Genomic DNA, 22,619 nt, shown 5'->3' with positions numbered 1-22,619 from the left:
CCGTAAATGCTCACAGACAAGTTTTCAGGAGGTTTTGATATAGCAGATAAATAAAATACAAGTAAGTAAAATGCGAGAATAATAATTGCAGCGAGTGGCCCAATCCTTTTAGCACAAAGGACAAGCCGGTTTGTTTACTTATGATGACCAAACGTTCTTGAGGACACACGGGAATTTAGTCTAGTGCTTTCGCTTCATATAGTTGATTAATGTTCATTGTTTTGATAAGTGTTGTGTGGGTGAACCTATGCTAATGCACCGCCCTTCCTAGGACTAATGCATACTTGTGATTAAACCCCTTGCAAGCATTCGCAAATACAAGAAAGTAATTAAGATAAATCTAACCACAGCCTTAAACTCTGAGATCCTGCTATCCCTCATGCATCGATATACCAACGGGGTTCGGGTTGCTCGTCACTCCGGCAACCCCACAATTAGCAAACGAATACAAGATGCATTCCCCTAGGCCCATAAAGGTGAAGTATCATGTAGTCGACGTTCACATGACACCACTAGATGAATAACACCACAATTTAAATATCAAACCATTAAATATTACTCAACATAGTTCACTACTAACATTTAGACTTCACCCATGTCCTCAAGAACTAAACGAACTACTCACAAGACATCATATGGAACATGATCAGAGGTGATATGATGATGGATAACAATCTGAACATAAACCTTGATTCAATGGTTTCACTCAATAGCATCAATAACAAGGAGTAATCAACACCAGGAGAGTTTCCCCTATGAAATAATCAAGATTCAACCCTAGATGTTACAGTGGAGACGAGGTGCAGCGGTGGAGATGATGGTGTCGGTGGTGAAGATGATGATGATGATGATCCCAATGAAGTCCAGCTCGATGACGGTGATGATGGCGACGATTTCCCCCTTCCGGGAGGGAATTTCCGCGGCAGATTTCTGCCTGCCGGAGAGCTCTTTTCTCTCTGGTGTTTTCCGCCCCGAGGAGGCGGCTATGACTCCCCTCGATGTTCCTACGCACCTTAGGGTTTCTGGGAGATGAAGTACGCGAAAGGGCGATGGCTGAGGGGGTCGTGGGCCCCCTCCCCACGTGGCGGCGCGCCGGCCCTGGTGGCCGCGCCGGCCTATGGGGAGGGCCCATGGTAGCCCTCCTCGGCCTCCCCTTTTTGTTGGCTCCGTCATCTGGAAAAATAGGAGCTTCGGTATATTTTCTGTCAATTGTTGATCTTCAGAAATATTGTATCCTGACGGTGCTTTTTCCAGCAGAATTCGACTCCGGTGAGTAATTCTCCAATAATCATGAAACATGCAAAATAGGTGAAATAACATAAGTATCATCTCTAAATATGAAATATATCAATGAATAACAGTAAATTATGATATAAAATAGTGATGCAAAATGGACGTATCATTCACCTTCCTCCAACTCGGCACATCCCGCTACGTCACCATAGATCTATCGGAAGTTCGTGCAAGGTTCAAATTCCTCCAAATTCCTCCATATCTATAGGGTTAATATATTCTTATTTTCAATCTTAGTGCTGAATGTTATCTTCATCAATATATTTTAGATACTACTTCGTCGGCTTTTGCCGTGGCGTTGATACGTCCATTTTGCATCACTATTTTATATCATAATTTGCTGTTATTCATTGATATATTTCATATTTGGAGATGATACTTATGTTATTTCATCTATTTTGCATGATTCATGATTATTGGAGGATCGCGCACCGGAGTCAGGATTCTGCTGGAAAAAGCACCGTCAGAATGCAATATTTCGGAAGATCAACAGTTGACGGAAATTATATGAAAAATCCTATTTTTCCGGAAGACGAAGGGAGCCAGAAGGGGGAGCCGAGGAGGGCCGCCATGGGCCCACCTCATAGGCCGGCGCGGGCCAAGGCCTGGCCGTGCCGCCTTGTGAGGAGGGGGCCCACAGCCCCTTCTGGCCTCCTCTCCTTCGAGTACATCTTCGTCCCGAAAACCTAAGCTCGGGGGGATAGTCGCGAAGAGTCACAGCCGCCTCTGCGGGGCGGAAAACACCAGAGAGAAAAGAGCTCTCCGGCAGGCTGAAATCCGCCGGGGAAATTCCCTCCCGGAGGGGGAAATCGACGCCATCGTCATCGTCATCGAGCTGGACATCATCTCCATCATCATCACCATCATCTCCATCATCATCACTGCCATCTCCACCGCTGCACCTCGTCACCGCTGTAACAATTGGGGTTTGATCTTGATTGTTTGATAGGGGAAACTCTCCCGGTGTTGATTTCTACTTGTTATTGATGCTATTGAGTGAAACCATTGAACCAAGGTTTATGTTCAGATTGTTATTCATCATCATATCACCTCTGATCATGTTCCATATGATGTCTCGTGAGTAGTTCGTTTAGTTCTTGAGGACTGATGGCGTGTAATTCACACGTTCGTTGGGAACCCCAAGAGGAAGGTATGATGCGCACAGCAGCAAGTTTTCCCTCAGAAAGAAACCAAGGTTTATCGAACCAGGAGGAGCCAAGAAGCACGTTGAAGGTTGATGGCGGCGGGATGTAGTGCGGCGCAACACCAGGGATTCCGGCGCCAACGTGGAACCTGCACAACACAACCAAAGTACTTTGCCCCAACGAAACAGGTGAGGTTGTCAATCTCACCGGCTTGCTGTAACAAAGGATTAACCGTATTGTGTGGAAGATGATTGTTTGCAAGAAAACAAGTAAAGAACAAGTATTGCAGCAGATTTGTATTTCAGGTATAAAAGAATGGACCGGGGTCCACGAGTTCACTAGAGGTGTCTCTCCCATAAGATAAAAGCATGTTGGGTGAACAAATTACAGTCGGGCAATTGACAAATAGAGAGGGCATAACAATGCACATACATGACATGATAAGTATAGTGAGATTTAATTGGGCATTACGACAAAGTACATAGACCGCCATCCAACTGCATCTATGCCTAAAAAGTCCACCTTCAGGTTATCATCCGAACCCCTTCCAAGTATTAAGTTGCAAAGCAACGGACAATTGCATTAAGTATGGTGCGTAATGTAATCAATAACTACATCCTTAGACATAGCATCAATGTTTTATCCCTAGTGGCAACAGCACAACACAACCTTAGAACTTTTCATCATCTGTCCCGGTATCAATGCGGGCATGAACCCACTATCGAGCATAAATACTCCCTCTTGGAGTTAAGAGCAAAAACTTGGCCGGAGCCTCTACTAATAACGGAGAGCATGCAAGATCATAAACAACACATAGGTAATAACTTGATAATTAACATAACATGGTATTCTCTATCCATCGGATCCCGACAAACACAACATATAGCATTACGGATAGATGATCTTGATCATGTTAGGCAGCTCACAAGATCCAACAATGAAGCACAATGAGGAGAAGACAACCATCTAGCTACCGCTATGGACCCATAGTCCAGGGGTGAACTACTCACTCATCACTCCGGAGGCGACCATGGCGGTGAAGAGTCCTCCAGGAGATGAATCCCCTCTCCGGCAGGGTGCCGGAGGAGATCTCCAGAATCCCCCGAGATGGGATTGGCGGCGGCGGCGTCTCTGGAAGGTTTTCCGTATCGTGGTTCTTCTTATTGGGGTTTTCGCGACGGAGGCTTTAAGTAGGCGGAAGGGCAGAGTCGGAGGGCTGACGAGGGGCCCACACCATAGGGCGGCGCGGGCCCCCCTCTGGCCGCGTGGCCCTATGGTGGTGGCGCCTCGTCGCCCCACTTCGTATCCCTTTCGGTCTTCTGGAAGCTTCGTGGCAAAATAGGACCCTGGGCGTTGATTTCGTCCAATTCCGAGAATATTTCGTTACTAGGATTTCGAAACCAAAAACAGCGAGAAAACAGAATCGGCTCTTCGGCATCTTGTTAATAGGTTAGTTCCAGAAAATGCACGAATATGACATAAAGTGTGCATAAAACATGTAGATATCATCAATAATGTGGCATGGAACAAAAGAAATTATCGATACGTCGGAGACGTATCAGCATCCCCAAGCTTAGTTATGCTCGTCCCGAGCAGGTAAAGCGATAACAAAGATAATTTCTGAAGTGACATGCCATCATAACCTTGATCATACTATTTGTAAACATATGTAATGAATGCAGCGATCAAAACAATGCTAATGACATGAGTAAACAAGTGAATCCTAAAGCAAAGACTTTTCATGAATAGTACTTCAAGACAAGCATCAATAAGTCTTGCATAAGAGTTAACTCATAAAGCAATAAATCAAAGTAAAGGTATTGAAGCAACACAAAGGAAGATTAAGTTTCAGCGGTTGCTTTCAACTTATAACATTTATATCTCATGGATAATTGTCAACATAGAGTAATATAACAAGTGCAATATGCAAGTATGTAGGAATCAATGCACAGTTCACACAAGTGTTTGCTTCTTGAGGTGGAGAGAGATAGGTGAACTGACTCAACATAAAAGTAAAAAAAGAATGGTCCTTCAAAGAGGAAAGCATCGATTGCTATATTTGTGCTAGAGCTTTTATTTTGAAAACATGAAACAATTTTGTCAACGGTAGTAATAAAGCATATGAGTTATGTAAATTATATCTTACAAGTTGCAAGCCTCATGCATAGTATACTAATAGTGCCCGCACCTTGTCCTAATTAGCTTGGACTACCGGATCATTGCAATACACATGTTTTAACCAAGTGTCACAATGGGGTACCTCCATGCCGCCTGTACAAAGGTCTAAGGAGAAAGCTCGCATTTTGGATTTCTCGCTTTTGATTATTCTCAACTTAGACATCCATACCGGGACAACATGGACAACAGATAATGGACTCCTCTTTAATGCATAAGCATGTGGCAACAATTATTATTCTCATATGAGATTGAGGATATATGTCCAAAACTGAAACTTCCACCATGAATCATGGCTTTAGTTAGCGGCCCAATGTTCTTCTCTAACAATATGCATGCTCCAACCATAAAGGTGGTAGATCTCTCTTGCTTCAGACAAGACGGACATGCATAGCAACTCACATGATATTCAACAAAGAATAGTTGATGGCGTCCCCGAAGCATGGTTATCGCACAACAAGCAACTTAATAAGAGATAAAGTGCATAAGTACATATTCAATACCACAATAGTTTTTAAGCTATTTGTCCCATGAGCTATATATTGTAAAGGTGAATGATGGAATTTTAAAGGTAGCACTCAAGCAATTTACTTTGGAATGGCGGATAAATACCATGTAGTAGGTAGGTATGGTGGACACAAATGGCATAGTGGTTGGCTCAAGGATTTTGGATGCATGAGAAGTATTCCCTCTCGATACAAGGTTTAGGCTAGCAAGGTTATTTGAAACAAACACAAGGATGAACGGTGCAGCAAAACTCACATAAAAGACATATTATAAACATTATAAGACTCTACACCGTCTTCCTTGTTGTTCAAAACTCAATACTAGATGTTATCTAGACTCTAGAGAAACCAAATATGCAAACCAAATTAGCAAGCTCTAAGTGTTTCTTCATTAATAGGTGCAAAGTATATGATGCAAGAGCTTAAACATGAGCACAACAATTGCCAAGTATCAAATTATCCAAGACATTTTAGAGTTACTACAAGTAGCATTTTCCAATTCCAACCATATAACAATTTAACGAAGAAGAAACTTCGCCATGAATACTATGAGTAGATCCTAAGGACATACTTGTCCATATGCTACAGCGGAGCGTGTGTCTCTCCCACAAAGTGAATGCTAGGATCCATTTTATTCAAACAAAACAAAAACAAAAACAAACCGACGCTCCAAGCAAAGTGCATAAGATGTGACGGAATAAAAATATAGTTTCGGGGGAGGAACCCGATAATGTTGTCGATGAAGAAGGGGATGCCTTGGGCATCCCCAAGCTTAGACGCTTGAGTCTTCTTATAATATGCAGGGGTGAACCACCGGGGCATCCCCAAGCTTAGAGCTTTCACTCTCCTTGATCATATTGCATCATACTCCTCTCTTGATCCTTGAAAACTTCCTCCACACCAAACTCGAAACAACTCATTAGAGGGTTAGTGCACAATAAAAATTAACATGTTCAGAGGTGACACAATCATTCTTAACACTTCTGGACATTGCATAAAGCTACTGGACATTAATGGATCAAAGAAATTCATCCAACATAGCAAAAGAGGCAATGCGAAATAAAAGGCAGAATCTGTCAAAACAGAACAGTCCGTAAAGATGGATTTTATTAGGCCACCAGACTTGCTCAAATGAAAATGCCCAAATTTAATGAAAGTTGCGTACATATCTGAGGATCACTCACGTAAATTGGCTTAATTTTCTGAGTTACCTACAGAGAATTAGACCCAGATTCGTGACAGCAAAGAAATCTGTTTCTGCGCAGTAATCCAAATCTAGTATTTACTTTACTATCAAAGACTTTACTTGGCACAACAAAACTCAAAACTAAGATAAGGAGAGGTTGATAAAGTAGTAAACAACTTCCAAGACTCAAATATAAAACAAAAATACTGTAGTAAAAACATGGGTTGTCTCCCATAAGCGCTTTTTTTTAACGCCTTTCAGCTAGGCGCAGAAAGTGTAACTCAAGTGTTATCGAGAGATGGAGCATCAATATCATAATTTGTTCTAATAATAGAATTATAAGGTAACTTCATTCTCTTTCTAGGGAAGTGTTCCATACCTTTCTTGAGAGGAAATTGATATTTAATATTACCTTCCTTCATATCAATAGTAGCACCAACGGTTCGAAGAAAAGGTCTTCCCAATATAATAGGGCAAGATGCATTGCATTCAATATCCAAGACAACAAAATCAACGGGGACAAGGTTATTGTTAACCATAATATGAACATTATCAACTCTCCCCAAAGGTTTCTTTTTAACATTATCAGCGAGATTAACATCCAGATAACAGTTTTTCATTGGTGGCAAGTCAAGCATATCATAGACTTTCTTAGGCATAATAGAAATACTTGCACCAAGATCACATAAAGCATTACAATCAAAATCTTTGACCCTCATTTTAATGATGGGCTCCCAACCATCCTCTAGCTTTCTAGGAATAGAAGTTTCAAGTTTTAGTTTCTCTTCTCTAGCTTTTATGAGAGCATTTGTAATATGTTTTGTGAAAGCCAAGTTTACTGCGCTAGCATTAGGACTTTTAGCAAGTTTTTGTAAGAACTTTATAACTTCAGAGATGTGGCGATCATCAAAATCTAAATCATTACAATCTAAAGCAATGGGATTATCATCCCCAAGGTTGGAAAAAATTTCAGCAGTTTTATCACAGGCAGTTTCAGCAGTTTTAGCAGTTTCAGGTAATTTTACACGCTTTGTACTAGGAGTAGAAACATTGCCAACACCAATTATTTTACCATTAATAGTAGGAGGTGCAGCAACATGTGAATCATTAGCATTGCTAGTGGTGGTAATAGTCCAAACTTTAGCTACATTTTTCTCTTTAGCTAGTTTTTCATTTTCTTCTCTATCCCACCTAGCACGCAGTTCAGCCATTAATCTTATATTCTCATTAATTCTAACTTGGATGGCATTTGCTGTAGTAACAATTTTATTTTCAATATCCCTATTAGGCATAACTTTCGATTTCAAAAGATCAACATCGGAGGCAAGACTATCAACCTTAGAAGCGAGAATATCAATTTTATTGAGCTTTTCCTCAACGGATTTGTTAAAGGCAGTTTGTGTACTAATAAATTCTTTAAGCATAGCTTCAAGTCCAGGGGGTGTATTCCTATTATTGTTGTAAGAATTCCCATAAGAATTAGCATAACCGTTACCATTATTATAAGGATATGGCCTATAGTTATTACTAGAATTGTTCCGATAAGCATTGTTGTTGAAATTATTATTTTTAATGAAGTTTACATCAACATGTTCTTCTTGGGCAACCAATGAAGCTAACGGAACATTATTAGGATCAACATTAGTCCTATCATTCACAAGCATAGACATAATAGCATCAACCTTATCATTCAAGGAAGAGGATTCTTCAACAGAATTTACCTTCTTACCTTGTGGAGCTCTTTCCGTGTGCCATTCAGAGTAATTAATCATCATATTATCAAGAAGCTTTGTAGCCGCCCCAAGAGTGATGGACATAAAGGTACCTCCAGCAGCTGAATCCAATAAATTCCGCGAAGAAAAATTCAGTCCTGCATAGAAGGTTTGGATGATCATCCAAGTAGTCAGTCCATGGGTTGGGCAATTTTTAACCAAAGATTTCATTCTTTCCCAAGCTTGAGCAACATGTTAATTATCCAATTGTTTAAAATTCATTATGCTACTCCTCAAAGATATAATTTTAGCAGGGGATAATATCTACCAATAAAAGCATCCTTGCATTTAGTCCATGAATCAATACTATTCTTAGGCGAGAGATAGCAACCAATCTTTAGCTCTTCCTCTTAATGAGAAAGGAAACAATTTTAATTTTATAATGTCACCATCTACATCTTTATACTTTTGCATTTCACACAATTCAACAAAGTTATTGAGATGGGCAGCAAGCATCATCGTAACTAACACTCAGAAAATTGCTCTCGCATAACAAGATTCAAGTAAAGCGGGTTTAATTTCAAAGAATTCCGCTGTAGTAGCAGGTGGAGCAATAGGTGTGCATAGGAAATCATTATTATTTGTGGTTGTGAAGTCACACAACTTAGTATTTTCAGGGGTGGCCATTTTAGCAGTAGTAAATAAAGCAAACTAGATAAAGTAAATGCAAGTAACTAATTTTTTTGTGTTTTTGATATAGAGTGCAAGACAGTAAATAAAGTAAAGCTAGCAACTAATTTTTTTGTGTTTTGATATAAGTGCAGCAAACAAAATAGTAAATAAAATAAAGCAAGACAAAAACAAAGTAAAGAGGTTGGGAAGTGGAGACTCCCCTTGCAGCGTGTCTTGATCTCCCCGGCAACGGCGCCAAAAAATATGCTTGATGGCGTGTAATTCACACGTTCGTTGGGAACCCCAAGAGGAAGGTATGATGCGCACAGCAGCAAGTTTTCCCTCAGAAAGAAACCAAGGTTTATCGAACCAGGAGGAGCCAAGAAGCACGTTGAAGGTTGATGGCGGCGGGATGTAGTGCGGCGCAACACCAGGGATTCCGGCGCCAACGTGGAACCCGCACAACACAACCAAAGTACTTTGCCCCAACGAAACAGATGAGGTTGTCAATCTCACCGGCTTGCTGTAACAAAGGATTAACCGTATTGTGTGGAAGATGATTGTTTGCAAGAAAACAAGAAAGAACAAGTATTGCAGCAGATTTGTATTTCGAGTATAAAAGAATGGACCGGGGTCCACAGTTCACTAGAGGTGTCTCTCCCATAAGATAAAAGTATGTTGGGTGAACAAATTACAGTCGGGCAATTGACAAATAGAGAGGGCATAACAATGCACATACATGACATGATAAGTATAGTGAGATTTAATTGGGCATTACGACAAAGTACATAGACCGCCATCCAACCGCATCTATGCCTAAAAAGTCCACATTCAGGTTATCATCCGAACCCCTTCCAAGTATTAAGTTGCAAAGCAACGTACAATTGCATTAAGTATGGTGCGTAATGTAATCAATAACTACATCCTTAGACATAGCATCAATGTTTTATCCCTAGTGGCAACAAGCACAACACAACCTTAGAACTTTCCGTCACCGTCCCGGTATCAATGCGGGCATGAACCCACTATCGAGCATAAATACTCCCTCTTGGAGTTAAGAGCAAAAACTTGGCCAGAGCCTCTACTAATAACGGAGAGCATGCAAGATCATAAACAACACATAGGTAATAACTTGATAATTAACATAACATGGTATTCTCTATCCATCGGATCCCGACAAACACAACATATAGCATTACGGATAGATGATCTTGATCATGTTAGGCAGCTCACAAGATCCAACAATGAAGCACAATGAGGAGAAGACAACCATCTAGCTACTGCTATGGACCCATAGTCCAAGGGTGAACTACTCACTCATCACTCCGGAGGCGACCATGGCGGTGAAGAGTCCTCCGGGAGATGAATCCCCTCTCCGGCAGGGTGCCGGAGGAGATCTCCAGAATCCCCCGAGAAGGGATTGGCGGCGGCGGCGTCTCTGGAAGGTTTTCCGTATCGTGGTTCTTCTTATTGGGGTTTTCGCGACGGAGGCTTTAAGTAGGCGGAAGGACAGAGTCGGAGGGCTGACGAGGGGCCCACACCATAGGGCGGCGCGGGCCCCCCTCTGGCCGCGCGGCCCTATGGTGGCGGCGCCTCGTCGCCCCACTTCGTATCCCTTTCGGTCTTCTGGAAGCTTCGTGGCAAAATAGGACCCTGGGCGTTGATTTCGTCCAATTCCGAGAATATTTCGTTACTAGGATTTCTGAAACCAAAAACAGCGTAAAACAACGAATCGGCTCTTCGGCATCTTGTTAATAGGTTAGTTCCGTAAAATGCATGAATATGACATAAAGTGTGCATAAAACATGTAGATATCATCAATAATGTGGCATGGAACATAAGAAATTATCGATACGTCGGAGACGTATCAAGAACATGGGTGAAGTCTAAATGTTAGTAGTGAATTATGTTGGCTAGTATTCAATGTTATGATATTTAACTTGTGGTGTTATTCTTCTAGTGGTGTCATGTGAACGTCGACTACATGATACTTCACCATTTATGGGCCTAGGGGAATGCATCTTGTATTCGTTTGCTAATTGCGGGGTTGCCGGAGTGACAAAACCTAAACCCCCGTTGGTATATCGATGCAGGAGGGATAGCAGGATCTCAGAGTTTAAGGCTGTGGTTAGATTTATCTTAATTACTTTCTTGTATTTGCGGATGCTTGCAAGGGGTATAATCACAAGTATGTATTAGTCCTAGGAAGGGCGGTGCATTAGCATAGGTTCACCCACACAAAACTTATCAAAACAATGAAGATTAATCAGCTATATGAAGCGAAAGCACTAGACTAAATTCCCGTGTGTCCTCAAGAACGTTTGGTCATTATAAGTAAACAAACCGGCTTGTCCTTTGTGCTAAAAAGGATTGGGCCACTCGCTGCAATTATTACTCTCGCATTTTACTTACTTGTACTTTATTCATCTCGCTATACTAAAACCCCCGAATACTTGTTTGTGAGCATTTACAGGTGAATCCTTCATCGAAACCGCTTGTCAACACCTTCTGCTCCTCGTTGGGTTCGACACTCTTATTTATCGAAAGTACTACGATACACCCCCTATACTTGTGGGTCATCAAGACTATTTTCTGGCGCCGTTGCCGGGGAGTGAAGCGCTATTGGTAAGGGGAATTGGTAAGGGAAACCTTTACTATACGTGCTATTTTTTTTATTTCTGCCTGCTGCTATAAATCATTATGGAGGGGTCTTCTCTTGAAATCCTCTTTGGAAAATCTACTACTACTGCAAAGGTAGTGGATGTGGCGCCAGGTGAGAAAGAGGTTCCATACAAAATACCTATGAAAATTATTGCACGTGTTGTGGATAACCGCTATGAAGGGGATGGAACTGTCCATCCTGGTGATCATTTACTGTTTTTACATGAATTATGCGGGTTATTCAAATGTGCAGGTATTGTTATGGATGAAGTTAGGAAGAAACTATTCTCTATATCGCTGTACGGTAAAGCAGCGCACTGGTATAAATTGCTGAAGAATAGGGATTCTCTTGATTGGGAGGACATTGTGCCTTTATTTTATTCCAAATTCTATCCTCCAAGTGAAATTCACAAAGATCGGAACCGCATATATAACTTCTAGCCTCATGATGGAGAGAGTATTGCCCAAGCTTGGGGGAGATTGAAGTCTTTAATGCTCAAATGCCCCATTTATGAGCTTCCTGGTAATATTATTATTGATAATTTCTATGCAAGATTGTCTTTTCAAGATAAGACTTTGCTGGATACTTCTTGATCTGGATCATTTACACGCAACAAAGAAGAGTTTAAAAGGGACCTTCTTGATCGGATCCAGGAGAATACCGAAGGATGGGAGAACGACAAAGATAGAGAGTTAGGTATAAACTATGATTATAAATGCATTGAAGTCTTTATGGATACTGATAAATTTCTTAATATGAGTGCTACTTATGGTCTTGATTCTCAAGTCGTTGCAAATTTCTATAAAGCTTTTGCCTCTCACTTTGAATTGCCTAGGAAGAATTTTGATAAGTATCATGAACCGTATAAAGATAAAATTGATTCATCTATAAATAAATGTGCTATAATTGAAACTGTTGATCACATTCTTCCCGAAGCTTATATTGAAAAACTCCTTTCCCTGCTAAAATGCAGGAGTACTCGTTATATCTAGTGCGGTTAATAAAAGTGCAAAGAAACCTATAGAACCTGAAGAACAAATAAAGGTTGAACTCTGTCGTTGCAATAATTAAAGATCTCGTGACTGAAAATGTAGAAGATGGTCATATTATTTTCCGTGAAGATGCCTCTAATATTGTTTCGCATCCTAATAAGTCTAGGAAAGCCAGTGTTCCTATGCTCTCTGTTAGAATTGGTGATCATTGTTATTATGGTTTATGTGATATTGGTGCAAGTATTAGAGCCATTCCTTATGAGCTTTATACGGAGATCATGCATGAAATTGGTCCTTGTGAACTTGAAGATATTGATGTGGTTATTCGGCTAGCTAATAGAGAAACTATCTCTCCTACTGGTATTGTTCGAGATGTGGAAGTTCTATGTGGTAAGATTAAATATCCTGCTGACTTTTTGGTACTTGGTTCTGCTGCTAGTAAGTATTGCCCTATTATTTTTGGTAGACCTTTCCTAAATACTTGTGGAGCTGTTATAGATTGCAAGAAGGAAAAAATTATCACTAAATTTGTTGGTGAATCTTATGAGTTTAATTTCTCTAAATTTGCCAAAACTCCTTATAAAGTTGATTTGCTTAATAATAATTTTATAGTTGAACAGTGTGCGTCTATTGCTCTTGCTCCTAATAATCCTTTGCAGCAACATTTAGAGGATAGTGAGAGTGAAGTCTTTAGGGAAGAAAGAAATGAGCTTGATGAAATTTTCCTTCGTCAACCTATTCTTAAACATGACTTGCCAGCTTGAAGATTTAGGTACAACACCACCACCAAAGGAAGATCCTGTTTTTGATTTAAAACCGTTGCTCGATAATCTTAAGTATGCTCATATTGATGATAAGAAAATATATCCTGTTATTATTAGTTCTAAGCTTTCAGATATTGAGGAAGAAAGGTTATTGGAAATATTGAAGAAACACCGAGGAGCTATTGGCTACACTCTTGATGACTTGAAGGGGATTTCTCCCTCTATTTGCCAACATGCTATCAATATGGAAGATGATGCAAAACCTGTTTTTGAACATCGCGTCGTCTAATTCCGAAGATGAAGGATGTGGTAAGGAATGAGGTATTAAAACTTCTTGAAGCTGGTATTATATATCCTATTGCTGATAGTAGATGGGTTAGTCCTGTGCATTGTGTTCCTAAGAAAGGAGGAATGACTGTTGTGCCTAATGATAATGATGAGCTTATCCCTCAAAGAGTAGTTGTAGGATATAGAATGTGCATTGATTATCGAAAAGTTAATAAGGTTACTAAGAAAGATCATTACCCTTTACCTTTTATTGATCAAATGTTAGAAAGGTTGTCTAAAAATACTCATTTTTGCTTTCTTGATGGTTATTCTGGGTTTTCACAAATTGCTGTTAAAACTAAAGATCAAGAGAAAACCACTTTCACTTGTCCCTATGTAACTTATGCTTATAGGCGTATGCCTTTTGGTTTATGTAATGCTCCTGCTACTTTTCAAAGATGCATGTCTGCTATTTTTCATGGCTTTTGTGAGAGTATTGTAGAGATATTCATGGATGATTTTTCTGTCTATGGGAATTCTTTTGATAATTGCTTGCGAAACCTTGATAAAATATTGCATAGATGTGAAGAAACTAACCTTGTTCTTAATTGGGAGAAGTGCCACTTTATGATTAATGAAGGAATTGTATTGGGACATAAAATTTCTGAGAGAGGTATTGAAGTTGATAGAGCTAAAGTTGAAGCAATTGAGAAGATGCCCTATCCTAGAGATGTTAAAGGTATTCGTAGTGTTCTTGGTCATGTTGGGTTTTATAGGAGATTTATTAAAGACTTTTCTAAGATTTCAAAACCTCTTACTAATCTTCTTTAAAAAGATGTACCTTTTGTTTTTGATGATGATTGTAAGGAAGCTTTTGAAACTCTAAAGAAAGCCTTAACAACTGCTCCTGTAGTTGAACCTCCTGATTGGAATTTACCTTTTTAAATTATGTGTGATGCTAGTGATTTTGCTGTAGGTGCTGTTCTTGGACAGCGAGTAGATAAGAAATTAAATGTTATTCATTATGCTAGCAAAACTCTTGATGTTGCTCAAAGAAATTATGCTACAACTGAAAAAGAATTATTAGCTGTAGTTTTTGCTTGTGACAAGTTTAGATCCTATATTGTTGATTCAAAAGTTACAATTCATACTGATCATGCTCGCAATTAGATACCTTATGGAAAAGAAAGATGCTAAGCCAAGGCTTATTAGATGGGTACTTCTTTTGCAAGAATTTGATTTACATATTATAGATAGGAAAGGTGCTGATAATCCTGTTGCTGATAATTTGTCTAGATTGGAAAATATTGCTTATGATCTTGTTCCTGTTAATGATAGTTTTCCAAATGAACAATTGGCTGTAATAAAGGTGAACTCGCGAGATAGTCCTTGGTACGCTGATTATGCTAACTTTATTGTATCCAAGTACTTGCCTCCAACCTTTTCAGCTCAAGCAAAGGAGGAAATTCTTTTATGACTTGAGGCATTATTTTTGGGATGACCCACACTTATATAAAGAAGGAGTGGATGGTATTCTGCGAAGATGTGTTCCCGAATATGAACAACAAGAGATTGAGTAAGTGTCATGGTAGTGTTTATGGAGGACATCACGCCGGAGATAGGGCCGCGCAAAAGGTTCTACAATCAGGTTTTTATTGGCCAACTCTCTTCAAAGATGCAAGAAAGTTTATTTTATCTTGTGATGAATGTCTGTCACATCCCGAAATTTTCTAAATTTTGGAATGTGAAATAAAAATAAATTTAATGCTTGATTGTTTGAACATGATTGAAAATTCACAAATAATTAAAACTTTTTATAGTTCTTTACAAGTTAATCCCAAAAATAGTATTTTTAAAGACTTTTGGTTTCAAAGTATTTTCAAAATCAAACATATGTGCCAAATGTATATAATGATTATTTTGTTTTCACAAAGGGATATTAAAAAGGTTTTTGCAAAATATAGATTTTTCATAAAAGTTGGTTTTGAAAAGATTTTCCAACAATACTCTATTTTGTTCGGAGGTTTTGAAACTTATAAAATATTTTATTTGAGAAAACATTAAATCCTAAAAAGGCACTATAGCCACATAGACATGTATGTCAAATCTTGGTTTTATAAAGTTTATATTTTTGTTCCAAATTTGATCTGAAATTAAAGTATTTTTCATAACGAATCCAACGATACCTTATTTGTATTTTTTTTTGATTTTTTTTTAAGGCCCAAAGTGTATTTCCAATTTCAGTATTAAAAAAAACAGAATCGGGCCGGCCAGCCGAGCCGACCGGCCCAGCGCCCGCACCCAGCGCCCGCTCGCGCCCCGCCACGGCCCAGCTCCCCACCGCCTCACCCCTCCTGGCCCAGCACGGCCCAGCGCCCCAGCCCAGCTCCCCAGCCTCCACGCGCGAGCTGCACCTCGCGCTCCAGGCCCGCGCGCCGCCGCAAGCCAAGCCACCAGGCGCCTGTTCTCTTTTCCTTTTCTCTTTAACTAGATTTAGATGTGCGCCTTGGCGCACGATCCCGTGAAGATCGTACCAATGTACATTTTATATAGTGGCGATAAAAATTAACTGCCAACATGATAATACACTTCTTATGTTTCACAAAAGGATGTCCCTTAGATGAAATTGGGATAAAATACAACAAACAAATATAGTATCTTGTAGAGATTTGATGCATCTTTTAAATAAAACCTGCACCAAGCCAGGTCATCGAGTGGTTCTACTGCTTTCAAGTTCCTACCTATCAGTGGTCAGCATTATTGTCCTCCTTGTTGGAGGAGATAATAACAATGGTCTTCTTCTCTGTCACTGGAACGGCAGGGGCAGCTTCGCTGATGGACTCGTTCTTAGTCTGGGTAGAGAATGGAGCTGAGATGGCCTTGTTGTTTTTTTATTTCCCAGCGTGGTTGTTGCAGTTTTTCAGTTTGCAGTTGCTTGTGTCAGTTTGTGGTAGCAGTCATCAGATCGTCAGTTTCGCAGTGTCTGTTTGTTTGTCAAGGTCTGTGTTACCTTTGCTATAAGCCCCATCCATCATGACAACACAGTATCAAAGTGAGTTAGTTCGTGACTCGCTGGTTTCCGACAAGAGACAAAATTGCAGTCCATTTCTTGCTTCAAAAAGTGTGCTTTCCTTCCTGCTTTTGATGACAAATTTGTGCATATATATGTACAGCTGGTGAAATTCTAACAGTATGGAACTAAAGAAATTTTATGATGCAATAAAATAGCCAAGAATAATTCACTTGCAATCTAAAAGTTCAGAGTTCCATCTCTGGGCAACTAATGTTTATGGGCCAACACTGGACGCGGAACAGGATGAATTCTTTGATGAAATCAGACATATACTACAACCATTTATTGATGGTCCTTGGAATGTCGCTGGTGATTTTAACAAAGTCCGATCAGGTGAGGATAGAAGTACTGGCAGAGCTGCATTGTCTGAAACAAACCAGTTTAATTATGCAATTAGAGTCTTGCAGATTCAAGATTTCACTTGGTCCAATATTCATGATCCTCCCATATCGATCACTGTCATTTGAAAATTGAAGCTTCGCCAACTGTCCCAAACTCAAAGATTTTCCGGTATGAAAATAATTGGAAATTCAGAAATGGCTTTGTCAACTTGATCACTATAACCTGGAGTCACATTCTCTAAGTAAAAACAAAGCGAAAAGGATTAGCCGAAAACTAAAACAGCTGAGAAAAAATAATGGGAGGTGGAGGAAAATTCTGAAAAACCTAACGGAAACATTTTGGATGCAAACAAATTTACCTTGGGGGCCTTTTATAGGCTGTCTCGAGGAAGTTAGACCCCTAACGATATTAGAGGGCTTCTTCAGGGATATGTGGTTAAGCAAAAAAATTGAAGGTTCAGTTCACTCTATTGCTGCCAAAGCAAGACAATGTGGCAAGGTAAACTGGCACGTTCTAGAGGGCAAGGATAGAAGGTTCTATCATGCAAGAGCATCATCAAGGCTCAGAACCAACCAAATAAAAATTATTCAACATGATGGACTACCACATTACACCCAGGAGGCTAAGCAAAAAATTCTGGCAGAATATTGCAGAAAAATTATGGGGCACCTACCCCTATGACCGCCCTATGATCGATCTTCAACAGTTGTAACCGAACATGGTTAATATGGCACCGTTAACTAATTTATGAGGATTGGCTAACCTGAATGTTAACATAAGAAAAATACACCGATTAACCTGAACTGTGCATATGCTGAAATTTGCTTTCTCTAAAACAAATGATTTATGATCATACTGAAATTTATATGTACACAGGTAGAAGTAAAATGTCTGAAGCATCTCAAAATATATATATGCACCAACAAAGAACAAATCTATTATCACTGCATTTGAAAAAAAAACGTTATTAATAAAAGGAACCAGACTATAGGCTGTATTGTTTTGTTAAATGACAAGAGATTTAGTTGTGCGCCTTGGCGCATGATCCCGTGGAACTCAGACCAACCTACGGCTTCTCAAATAGCGGCCAAAAGCAGTGTGAGTATCATTTGGTAAATTTAAAACACTAAGGTATATCAATCTACAGCAAACATCATTAAGACGACATGGTTGAAATACACTATATATTGCAGTGTCAATTTAAGTTCAGAGGAAAGCAAATTGCCCTTTCACACAACGACACACTCATGCAAACTTTGGCATCTTCACATAACTCGAAGATGGTACTCAGCCTTAGGAAGAACAAATTCTTGGATACAGTGCAGGATTTCTTGCTGAAGAGGGCGTAGAATAGACATATGCTATCAAAGAAAGCACAATATTTGTAATGTATAGGTATGCTTGAAGAATATGCATCAACTTAGCTGGTTTAATAAAGTAAATGTTGTAAGCATAAAAGATATAATTAGAAGAACATGCTCAACGAAGTTTCCTGTGAGCTGAATAAAAGTTTAGGAAGATACCATAACACTAAATGCTAAAGACGAATTGTTGCAGCGACATTCTTTATTTTCAGAGAATTTGTGCAGTGTGTCTCAGATGCCCATGATGACACCTCTGATTATGTATCTTAGGTACATCAGTGAAAACAGGAAAAATGTGACCATCAACATAGGCAGGAGAAGTATTTTAGGAAGAAAATGCATTGGTCCATATTTAACTTTAACCAAGGCATGATTCAAAAAATAAATTTGGAAAGCTCGCACCAGTAGAAAAAAATGATATATGTACAGAGCAAGCTTTGTGATGGGCACACCTGCATTCTCGACACATAAGGTCGACACCACAGAAAAACTAATGATGGTTGCTTCATTAGGCAAGAAGCTGTGTCAGAAGAAACAAAAGAAATTAATCACTGCAGAACCTTCCACTAACGTTTGATCTAGGAATCATTTAAATTTCCGAAAAGATACCATTTTAGTTTGCCAACCATGGATTATTAGATTTGGCGAAAATCGATCTATAGGAATCAGTAAAGTGAGAATCCATATATAATAATTAGAGGCTTGCATAGGAAGGACCATAATTGGCCAACAACAGGGAATTGACTGACATAGTGGAGCAACAAACGATTAAAGCCATACATTTCCACCAGCTTTCACACCAGGAGTGAAAGTACAGATAAGGGTTGTAGGGAACAATATCACTACCTTACTTCAATAAGCCAGATTATCCATGTGGCTTTCTTGGTCTTCTCCCAAGAGAGGATGCATGATATCCGCATACCCCTGCAAGGAATATGCAGGTATAAAGAAGACAACACTCGGGGAAGTACAGTTCGATGTGCGCAAACTTACATGTTTCCGGCCTTGCTCTTTGCTCCCTTCCCATGCTTTGACCACTAACAGTTTGAGCTCATCTCCACCTCTGCGGCAAAAATGCTAGTGATCAGACATAACTATAGCTTACTCTTAAGAAAATAGTGTGCAATATGCCTGTGTCCAAATGATACCTTTGCTTCTATTAGAGTAATACAAAACCAGACAATAACCTAGACAGAGTTTTTGCATGTGGGGGGAATGTACAGAACAAACTAAAAAGTAGAGTGAATATTAGACATTTTGCATGAGTTGAAATAGAGAGAAGAACCTGTGATGAACACGAAGACCCCATCCACTACTGCTCCACCTGCTGCAATGTCGAGTCACCCAAACACCGGCAATGATCGGATCTCCCCGCCAGGTAGGATTGTGAGAACAACAATGGCATGTCGGATAAATTAAGAGATCATATTATAATATTAATATATGCATTGGGAAATTAAGATACCGGATTTAAGATTAGAAATTTTGTTCGGAAATCATGTTAGACAAACTGACTTGGTACACATTAAGATTAGAAATATGGGCATCATAAAAAAACAAACTAAAATTCAGGTGATACCTTGAAAAACAAAAGGGAGGATGTAGCAATCGATAGTTGATTTACACGACAACTAATGCTACTCTGCTCACGCTACCAAGACCTTAGAAAACAATTCCATGTATCGTAGGATTCTATATTGACATAATACCTAAACATGATGCATAATCTAGGGCAAAAAATAATCACGAAGTAAATAAATAATTTTCCAAAGCCTGGCAATCAAGAAAAATATCACATCACACAAGAGGTGCTTAAAAGCCTCACCTTTGAGCTGGGATTACCCCTCGCAACAAAATGAACCAGCGAGGAACCTACAGCCTAAAAGATGATGGCAGGCCACATTTATTTAATAATTAGTACATGTAGATTCGATTTATCACTAAACCTAAATATAGAAATAGGCTATATCCTTGAGCCTAAATATACATTCAGATCTATCTCAGATAACCTAAAACTATGTGCACCATGGGCTAAAAAAAACTAATCATATTTGAGTTTATTGAAATGCAAGTATGCAACTTACAATTTTATACAGAAAAAAATCATGACAAAAAAGCGGCACATCAGTATGCAATAAATAGTGAGGCAAAGCACTTAATCACACAATATATTTTTTACACACTGCTGAAGTTAAATGAAACTGATAATTCTTGTGTTCAAAGCGGCTCACACCAAGAATTATAGCCCCTGAACCATATTTTTATTCACAACTTTCTAGGATGCAATGTGCATATAACAGGAAATCATTTTTCACTTACATCCTAATCAGCCAAGTCAAAAATATGTCCATGATAAGATGCCTTGCTACTGTAAATCTTCATGCACTGTTTGCAGAAGATAAGGTTCTAATTTTATATTACAAACTCAGTTGACAAATGACGAAAGCCTCTTCTATACATGCTCCACCTACCATCATCTCCTCAACCTGCAAAACAGAGTAAGCTACTGTCCCAATGCGCCACCACTTGATTTATTCAGTTCAACCGAGTAAACTCTTCAAGTAAATATGTTCCATCTGGAGCTGTATGAAGTATTGTTCTAAAATATCCCAGGTCATGACTCCTTGTACTATGGCAATTTGTTCAACAAACAGAACATATAAAAAAATAGGGAGAATTTTGTACTTTTTGCTTCACGCGGGTGGCCAACCATCCCACTAAGCGCAAGCTCCACTCCTTGAACACATTCCAGGATCCGTGAGCTCGTTGTACCCTGCGCCCGTTGCTCCCCTCCCCCACAAGCTCGGCTGCATGTGTGCACACAGCAAGCTGGTGAAATCATAGTACGCCATACGGAGATTCACATATCTGACTTCGCCATATGAAAAATCGACAATCCTAAGTTAAGGGGGGGTGACAACCATATACAGTGGTCATTTATTTGCATTGCACCTAGCAATAGATTTAATATTACAAACTACACACACTTATTTCTCATCACAATGTCATATTTTAAATAGGAAACATATGTGCCCTATAATATTCAGAGGATACAACCAATGTAGCATACAAATTCATATCCTCCCATTAAGTAGTAAGGAACTCCTTTTAGTTCCCCAACTAAAAGCTCACACATGGTATGAACAGACAAAGTCCTTGATTTGGGAACAGATAACCTTTTGCAGTCAAATCTGAGTGGATTGGGTGGTGAATCAGGATAATAGGGAAAGTACCAGCAGGCTGTCGCGGAAAGGAGACGACGTTGAGGTAGACAAGGATGTGAGAAAAAAAGGCAGGATGAACAAGATCTGTGATGATCCTGCATTCATGCAGGTTCCACTAAGGCATGTACTCTGGAGTCTGAACACCCAAACCCTAGCTGTAAAATCAAAATTAAATTAGAGAGAGGGGAAATCAGAGAGGGGCAGCCATAAGGAAGAAGGGAGAAGAACATGAACAGGAACCGTACCTGGGTGGTGTTGGTCACCGGCGTCGCTCGAGATGCTGGCCGTCGGCTTCGCTGGCAGGCGGTTGGGGCGCACTCACCCCTTCTCCTCCTCCTCCCTCATCATCTCCTACCAACCAAGAAGAGCACGGCGTTCTGCATCCTCTCCCTGTCCCCAAGGATAGACGAAGACGAGGCGGAGGCTGAGCTTCGCCGGCGGTTGCCCGCGAAGAAGAGGGCGCAAGGGAGGAGCTGCCGCGTGCGGTTCCTAGGCGATGCCGACGTCTCTGCCTAACCTAGGAGCGAGGGAGTGGTGGCGGCTGGCGGCTGGCGGCTAGTGGAGGGAGCGAGGATGAGGGAAGGGAAGGAGACAGACATGGATAGCACCGGAGGGCGGGCGCGGAGCGGGGGCGCGGAGGGCGGGCGCGGAGCGGAGGCGGCGGCTGGGAGCGGAGGAGGAAGGGGAGAGGGAGCGACGGGATTAGAGCTCGCAGCCACGCGCGACGGGAGAGTCTGGACCGAGCGGGCTTCACATGACCCGTGGATAAGATGCGGGTCTGCGGGAGGGCCTCGCGCCCTGGATGGAATGGCTGGCCGAGATCGCGCCACGTCAGCTCGATCGGACGGCCCAAAATCCAAACGCCTGTGAGAGCTCCATGGGGGTGCAGCAATCATACCGTGAGATCCCACATCACTTCTTTAGAAAAATTCCATCCGGCCGACAGCCTATATAAGAGACCCTCTGGAAGCCCCAAAACACACACCAGCGCGCAGCGATCTCTTTCTCCCCACGCGCAAGGCTGGCGACTGCTTTTCTCGGCGACGCAGCTATTTGCGACGCACACACGCGCCGCAACATCTGCAACGCTATTTGGAAAATGCCGCGACCCGACACATCTCTCGCCCGGTAAGTAATCTACTAGATGGACCTCGCGCGCATTGCCGCGCCGTTCTTTGTTGATATCATTTAATTTATGCGCTCTATTGTTTATTGTTACCAATTATTTAATTTATTTAATAG

General features: G+C 40.4%; 1 long non-coding RNA gene across 1 annotated transcript; it reads right to left on the bottom strand.

Moving 5' to 3' along the window:
* Window positions 1–20,882: 20,882 nt before the first annotated feature.
* Window positions 20,883–21,713, bottom strand: LOC124700805. Its single transcript, XR_007001836.1, has 3 exons — window positions 21,623–21,713; window positions 21,387–21,532; window positions 20,883–20,960 (listed from the first exon to the last, which is right to left on the bottom strand). It is a non-coding gene; the product is annotated as an uncharacterized LOC124700805 (long non-coding RNA).
* Between the last annotated feature and the right edge of the window lie 906 nt (window positions 21,714–22,619).

Source organism: Lolium rigidum, chromosome 3, assembly GCF_022539505.1.
Source record: "Lolium rigidum isolate FL_2022 chromosome 3, APGP_CSIRO_Lrig_0.1, whole genome shotgun sequence".
Classification (NCBI taxonomy): domain Eukaryota; kingdom Viridiplantae; phylum Streptophyta; class Magnoliopsida; order Poales; family Poaceae; genus Lolium; species Lolium rigidum.
This window is presented reverse-complemented; position numbering and strand designations above follow the sequence as displayed.